An 8570-nucleotide genomic window follows, 5' to 3' on the forward strand; every position below is an offset into this window, starting at 1 on the left:
CCTAAAGAAATATGCAACATCTTTAGTCATAAGGGAAATGGACATCAAAAGAACCATTAGATTTCACATCAGACCAGTGAGAGTGGCTTAGATCAAAAACTCAGGTGACAGCAAATGTTGGAGAGGGTGTGGAGAAAGAAGACTCCTTCAATATTGGTGGGATTGCAGACTGGTACAACCATTCTTGAAATCAGTCTGGAGGTTCCTCAGAAAATTGGACATTGAACTGCCTGAGGACCCAGCTATACCTTTGTTGGTCATATACCCAAAATAAGTCCCAACATATAACAAAGACACATGCTCCACTATGTTCATAGCAGCCTTCTTTATAATAGCCAGAATCTGGAAAGAACCCAGATGCCCTTCAACAGAGGATTGGATATAGAAAATGTGGATGGAATGGAATATTACTCAGCTATCAAAAACAATGTCTTTATGAAATTCATAGGCAAATGGATAGAATTGGAAAATATCATCCTGAGTGAGGTAACCCAACCACAGAAAAACACACATGGTATGCACCCATTGATAAGTGGCTATTAGTCCAAATGCTTGAATTACCCTAGATGCACAGAACACATGAAACTCAAGAAGGATGACCAAAATGCAAATGCTTCACTCCTTCTTTAAAAGGGGAACTATAATACCCTTGGGAGGGGATAGGGACTCAAAGTTTAGAACAGAGGCTGAAGGAACACCCTTTCAGAGCCTGCCCCACATGTGGCCCATACATATACAGCCACCCAATTAGATAAGATGGATGAAGCAAAGAAGTGCAGGCCGGCAGGAACCGGATGTAGATCTCTCCTGAGAGACACAGTCAAGGTACCACAAATACGTAGGCAAATGCCAGCAGCAAACCACTAAATTGAGTTCGGGACCCCCATTGAAGGAAATAGAGTAAGGGTGAAAGAGCTTAAAGGGGCTTGAGACTGCATATGAACAACAATGCCAACCAACCAGTGTTTCCAGGACTAAGCCACTACCCAAAGTCTATATATAAACTGAACCTGTGCTCCAACCTCATAGGTAGCAATGAATAGCCTGAATAGCCTAGTAAGGGCACCAGTAGAAAGGGAAGCCCTTGTTCCTGCCAAGACTGAAGCCCAGTGAACGTGATTTTTGGGGGCACTGTGGTATTGGGGGCAGGATGGGGAAGGAAATAACCATAAAGTATGGGAGGGGGAGATTTTAGGGTTATGATGGCCCCGAAATCGGAAAGGGGAACAAAAATCGAAATGTAAATAAGAAATACTCAAGTTAAGAAAGATGGGGGGAAAAAGGATCACCACTTAAGACAATGGGCTCTTTTCAACTGAATGTTTTATTTCATTTAATTTTATTATTTTTAAGTTTTTCATTTTTGCTTCTAGCCAAAGATCGTTGATCTAGATTTAATTCTATGTTTCCAATTCTATTCCATTGATCTCCCTGTCTGTTTTGATTCAAATATCTTACTTTTTTAATCATTGTTGCTTGAGGGCAGTAATTCCACCAGAAGATATCTTATTGTTGAGATAGTTTAAGCTATCCTGGGTTTTGGTTTTTGAGTTCAGTTTGAGAATTGCTACCTTCAATCTCTGACAAGATTTAAGGAGATAATTTGGGTATTGTTTTTACTATCATGAGCTTTTTTTTATTTAGTAAATCCTGTTGATCCATAAGAATGGGAGTTTTTTTCATATTCTGAGGATCCCTCAATTTTTTCTTCTGAATTTTCAAGTTCTTGTGATTCAGATCATTGACTAACTTGTATATTCTATTTATTCTTAATGTCCAGAACTTCCACATGCTTGGTAAAATTCATTCCTAGATATCTTATATCATTTTTTACTATTGTGATTTCATTCTCAGTCATGTATAATTATGGTAGGGGAAGGCAACTGACTTATTCGAGTTAACCTTATATTCAGACATTTTGCTGATATTCTTTTCATGTATATGATTATTGTGGCAGATTTTTACGGTCACCATTGTGTACCCTCAAAACATCTTCAAATAGTTATATCCTGTCCTATTACTTTTAAATATTTATCCATTTGACATTATTTTGTTTTGTGACTGATCTGGCTAAAATGTCAAGGGCTATATTGAGTAGAGAAAAATTGAGTGAGCAGCCTGGGCTAGTCCCTGATATTTGTAGGATGGCTTCAAATTTCTCTCCACTTAGTTTGATATTGTCTAATGGTTGTATATTTTCTTTATCATGTTTGGGTATGGGCCTTCAATATTAATTGTGCCAAAACTTTAACAAGAAGAAATATTGAATTTTTCAAAGCCTTTTTTCAATACCTAATTAGAAGACCCTTTTTCCCTTTTGAGGTGTTTATATGGCAGAATAGCTTGAAGAATTTTAAATTATTGAGCAATCCCTGTATACCTGGAGAAAAGTACAAGTGATCATGGTGAATGTTCAGTTTGATATTTTCTTACATTCTCTTTGTGTTAATTGTAGAGAGTATCTTTGCATAAATGTTCATAATAGGAATTTGTCTAACATTTTTTTCTTTTTTATCAGATCTATCTATCTATATGTGCATAAGAATTCATAAGAAATGGTCTGACATTCTTTTTATCAGATCTATCTATCTATCTATCATCTATCTATCTATCTATCTATCTATCTATCTATCTATCTATCTATCTATCTATCTATCTATCTATCATCTATCTATTCTTCTTTTAATTTTATCCCTTTTCCCCTACCCAATGCCATTCCACCGTCCTGCCCTGACATTTTCGACTCAGGAATCCAGCCTTGTAGGACCAGTTACTTCTCTTCCCCTACTAGTCTATTCTCTTCTACATACTCTTTGGGCTGTGGTTTACTCTAGGAGACCTCTGATTGGTTTGCATTCTTGCTCTTATGTGGTTTCAAGCATCTTCAGCTCATTTATTCATTTCTGTAACTCCTCCAAGAGAACTCCATTCTCTATTCAATGGTTGACTGTGAATATCTGCCTTTATATTTGTCATGATCTGCCTAAGACTACCAGGAGTCAAATCAGATTTCTATCTGCATGCTCTTATTGGAACCAGCACTATTGTTCGTGCTTAGTGTCTGTTTCTAAGTGAGCTGGATCCCCAGGAGGGGCAGTCTCTGAATCAATGTTTTTTCAGTCGCCACTCAAATCTTTGTCTTCCTTTCTCCTCTTATAAACAGTTTTTGCCTACATCTCAGAAGGACTGAATCATTCAAATTTTAATCATCCTTCTTCTTGAAGGATGTGGTGTGTGGATTGTGCCTTGAGGAATCTGAGATTTTTTGCTAATATTAAGTTATTGGTGAGTGCATTCCACATGGTGTTTGTTTGTTTGTTCTGATTTTTGGATTGGTTTACATTGCAGAACCTGTATTTAATTTTATAGTTCCATGCTTTTGTATATGAATTTGATGATTTCATTACTTTTAATAGCTGAATGTAGATATACCACATTTTTGGTATTCATTCCTCTGTTGAAGTACATCTCTGTTTTTTTTTTCCAGATTCTGGCTATTATAAATAAGGCTGCTGTGAACATACTGCAACATATTTCTGTGTTATATGTTTCATCAACATTTGGGTTGAAGTGCTACATTTCAGTTTTCAGGCGGTAGTGCGTCCAATTTCTGAGTAACCTTCAGAATGATTTCTAGAGTGGCTCTACCACCTTACAATCTCACCAAAAATGGAGGATTTTTCCTCTTTCTCAACATGCTCATTAACACATGCTGTAACCTGGATTTTTGATCTTTGCCATTCTGTATGGTAAGAGTTGTAATCTCAGAGTTCTTGTATTACATTTTTGAGAATTTTATTGGCTACTTTAGTGTTAATATTCATAAGTGAAATTGGTCTGAAGTTCTCCTTTTTGGGTTTTTCTGTAGTTTAGGTATAAGCATAATTGTGGCTTCATAGAAGGAATTGGGTACTGTTTTTTCTGTTTCTATTTCATGGAATAATTAGGAGAGTATTGGTATGAGGTCTTCTATGATGGTCCAATAAAATTCTCTACTAAACTCATCTGGTCCTGGTTTTTTTTTTTTTGTTTGGATATTTTTATAAAGCTTCTCCTTTTTAGGAGTTCTGGGACAGTTTAGGTGGATTTTCTGATCACGATTTTCTTTGGTATATGAGAACTTTATAGAGACTTGTCCATTTCATCTACAATTTTCAGTTTTGTTGAGTAAAGGCTTTTATAATAGGACCTCATGTGTCCTGAATTTCCAGGATGTTTTGGGTTATGAACTTTACATGCTATGTTTACAATTTCTTGGACAGTTTTGTTACTGTTTTCTTTGACATGCCTTGAATCCGTGAGTCCCTCTTCTGTTTCTTGTATTCTGTTTATGTTGCTTGCATCTATATCCTCTGATCCCTTTCTTAGGATTCCTTTCTCTAGTATTGTTAACCTTCATGATTTCTTTAATTTTTTTATTTTCATTTTTACATCCTGGATGGTTTTGCTCCATTCCATTACCTGCTTTATTGTATTTTCCTGGAATTCTTAAAGAGAATTTTGTGTTTGCCTTTTGAAGACTTCTACTTGTGTAAGTGTGTTGTTATGTATTTCTTTAAGGGAGTTACTAATGTACTTCTTAAAGTCCTCTATCAACATCATGAAATGTGATTTAAATCCAAATTTGATTTTATGGTTTGCTGCTACATGCAGTATTTTCTTTGGTTGGAAAACTGGCCTGTTATCATACCAATAACCTTGGTTTCTGATGCTCAGGTTCATGAGTTCATAAGCATGTGTGTGTTTCCTTTTGGTGTTAGCTGTTCTTCCTTTCTCTGATACTTGCTTGGACCTCCTATAAGCATGTGTGTCAGCATTCCTAGAGGCTTGCTTAAATCCACCAGGATATGGGTCATAGGGTCAGCTTCAGGAGTAGGAGTTCATGAGAAAAATCCTGCCCCAGAATATTTTGCTCCCTGTGTGTAGAGGTCTCCAGTGGGGAATCCGCTTGGATCAGGAATGTGAGGAGAAATTGTGATCTCCACTACGATTTCAGGATTTTCGGCCCTTTTGAGAGTTAACCTGTCTCTCCCACTGGATGTGGTCAGGAAAGCTGAAATCCTGCATGATCTTAGGATACAGGTGAAAAATGAAAAGATCTTGTCCCAGACTGCTCCTGGCTTTCAGTGTCCTTTGTACTCCAGGTGGGTCCCTTGAAGCTGAAGTTGTGGTCTTATCTCTGCTCTCAGATGTGTCAGATCTCTTGGTTGGCATTCATCTCTGGATGCATGGACAATATTTTCTCCTTTTCTTTTTTGTTTTTTTTTTTGTGTGTGGATTAGTTATCAGTGGATCGCTGAACTAATAAGGTGATGTTCTTTTTGTTTCTATTTTGTGGAATAATTTGTAAAACATTGTTAGTACATTGTCTTTGAATGTATTCTGCACTAAAACAACCTGTTTTTTTAAAGAACTTTTATGCTTACCTTTCTTATACTTCTGATTACATTTCTTTAGTGCGTTTATGACAGTTGAGTTGGTTTAGCTAATCCTGATTTAAATTTTGGTAACTAGTGACTGACTGGAAAATCATCAATTTCATGTATATTTTCCAGTTTTTTGATTCTATTCCTTTTTAAAATTAGGATACGATGATATTTTTAAACCTCTTCAGTTTCGTTTCTTCCTATAAATTCCTAATTTTATTTATACAGGTACTGTCTGTGTACCCTTTAGTTAGTCTTTATACGGTTTAACTATCTTGTCATATTTTTCTTTCTTTTTTTTTCCAAATCACCCGCTCCTGATTTCATTGATTCATTGTATATTTCTCTTTGTTTCTGCTTGGTTTATTCCAGACATGAGTTTGGTTATTTCCTGCAGTTTTCTCTTCTTGGTGTATTTCCTCCTTTTGTTACAGAGCTCTTAGTTATTCTGTCAAACTGCTAGTATATGTTCTCTACATTTTCTTTTTGGTAACACTCAGAGTTATGAGAGTACCTTTCAGCTTTGTTTTGTGTCCCATATCATTGAAGACATAGTTGTTCAGTTTTCACGTGTTTGTGGGATTTTTTTGATTGCGTGTTAATTAGTTTGTTTATTTATTTTTATTAATGAAGAAAACCCTTAGTATTTGGGTGTTCAATAGAATACATAGGATTAATTCAAAGTTACTTCATTTCTTTACGGTTTTTTTGTGTGTGTTTCTGATTTTATGGTCAGTTTTAGATATGGTACCATGTGTTGATATGAAGAATTTATATCCTTTTGTTTTATCCTTAGATATTTTGTACATATCTTTTAATCCATTTAGTTCCTATTGTCTTCATGTTTTACTTTGTCTTTGTTTAGTTTCTGTTTCTTGATCTTTGTATTGGTGAGAACAGATAGTTGAAATCTTCCCTTTTGTTTTGTGAAGTTCAATGTGTGCTTTGATCTTCAATACTGTTTCTTATGCAAATGATGCTTCTCTTAACATTGGGAATAGAGGTTCAGAATTAATAGTAAATCTTGGTGGATTTTTTCAATGATCATTATATTGTGTCCCTCTCACTTTTTGATAATTTTTGGTTCACACTCTATTTTATTGAATATTATAATTGCTACTTCAGATTGTTTCTTGTTGACAGTTGCTTAACAGTTCTAGCTTTTTGTTATGTAGTTTCTGTCTTTCTCACTGAATTGTATTTCTTATATATAGCAAAATGCTGTGATGTAAACTTATCGAGCTTCTTACCCTCTGATTTTGTTCTAAGGGATGTGGAAGGACTTCAGTCCAATGATGGTAGGAAACATGAAGGAATAATGATTTTTGATTTCAGCTACTTTTTTTAAAAGATAGAACTATGCTTGTGTGGTCCTCTTCTTTTAGGTTGTTTGTAATTAGACTATCAACCTGATTTTTTTGTAGAGAATAGTATTTTCCTTGTTGTATTTCCATTATCTTTTGTAGGACTGGATTAGTGGAGAAATATAGTTTATATTAGTTTTGGCATGCAATACCATGGTTTCCCCATCTATACAAATTGTTCCTCCATCAATGCAAGCTATAAGACTTTGGCCTGTTTTTTTTTTTCCTCTTTGGATTTGTATAACTTTTGATCAGGTCTTTAAGTGTGTGCTGAGAAGTCTGGTGTGGTTCTGACATGCCTCAGTTCATAGGTTAATTGTCCTTTTTCCCTTAACTCATTTGATAGTCTTATTTTTCTGTTCATTTTGTGTTATATTTATTATGTGATGGGCGCAATTTCTTTTCTGAGCTAATATGGTGGGTGTTCTGTAGTCTTCCGGTATTTTTATGGACATTGCTTTCTTTAGATTAGTGACTTTTTTCTAAAATTTTGTTGAAATTTATTAGCCTATTGACTTTTGAATCTTCACTCTCTTCTATTAATTTCAGGTTTGGTCTATTTCTTTTTTGTGAATTCCTTGAATATTTTGATTTAGCATGCTTTTGATTTTTGTCTTTTCTTTGACTGTTGTGTCAGTCTCTTCTAAGGTATATTCTACTTCTGAACTTCTGTTCTTTCTACTATATTCTGTTAGAGATAGTTTTATCTGTGACTCCTGCTCTATTCCCAAGTCTTATATCTATAGAATGAGCCCCCTTTATGTTTTCTTTAATAGGTATATTTTTGTTTTTAAATCATAGATGGTTTTGTCCAATTCACATGTCTGTTTCATTTTGTTCTTCTGTGTATTTTTTTTTAAAAAGGAACATATTTCTCCTTAAGAGCTACTACTTGCTTACCTGTGCTCTCTTATATTTCTTTAAGGGGACTATTTATGCCCTTTTTTAAGAGCTATATTATCTTCCTGATAGGGGATTCTTTACCAGAATCGTGCCTTTTAGATTTGCTGGACTACCCAGGGCAATTATGTTTTGGGAGAACTGAATTTTGGATTTATGAAATAATATAGGTTTGTCTTAGTTCTGTTCTTTTGCTTGCCTCTCATTAACTGATTTCTCAAGTGGCTTGCTGTCTCTGACTGAAACCTGTCCCCCTTGTGTGCCTGTGATTCAGGCCGAGATAGCTGTGTATGCTATCTCTGGGTATGGGCAAGTTGACGGAGGATGGAACACAGCTTCCACTGCCAGTAATACTGGAAATCGGAAGGACCTGTAATGATTCTGCCTCTACTTGTTCCTGGGGAAATTCCAGTTAAGTCAATACCCACTCATCTCTAATCTTAGATGTTTCAGAAATCTTGTGTCAAACTGACTGAGGGTGCGGGCTGAATGTTTTCGACATTTAGAGCACAGATTATGCTCCTGGGCATAAACGCAAACGTATGTTTTCAAAATATTTTAATATTTTCATCCACAGGTATAAAATATTATGCTGCTTTTAAAATGTTAAAATCCTTTCCTGTTCAAATATAGAAGACTAAATATCCACAAACCTTGAGTTTAAATTTGTGGAGATTAAATTGGTTATATTGATATGTTTAAAATAAGTATATACATAATACCTATAATTTTAACACCAAAGTCACTTTTTTACATTTTAAAAATTTATCTAAAATACAACATTATAAATTAAAAACAAGTTATTAATAGTTGTAGGCATACATATAGTGTATTATTTGTCAGTGGAAAGATTTAATATAAATTCTGAGATATAAGATCA

The sequence above is a fragment of the Rattus norvegicus genome, chromosome Y (genome assembly GCF_021556685.1).
Source record: "Rattus norvegicus strain SHRSP/BbbUtx chromosome Y, alternate assembly SHRSP_T2T, whole genome shotgun sequence".
NCBI classification, from domain to species: Eukaryota; Metazoa; Chordata; class Mammalia; order Rodentia; family Muridae; genus Rattus; species Rattus norvegicus.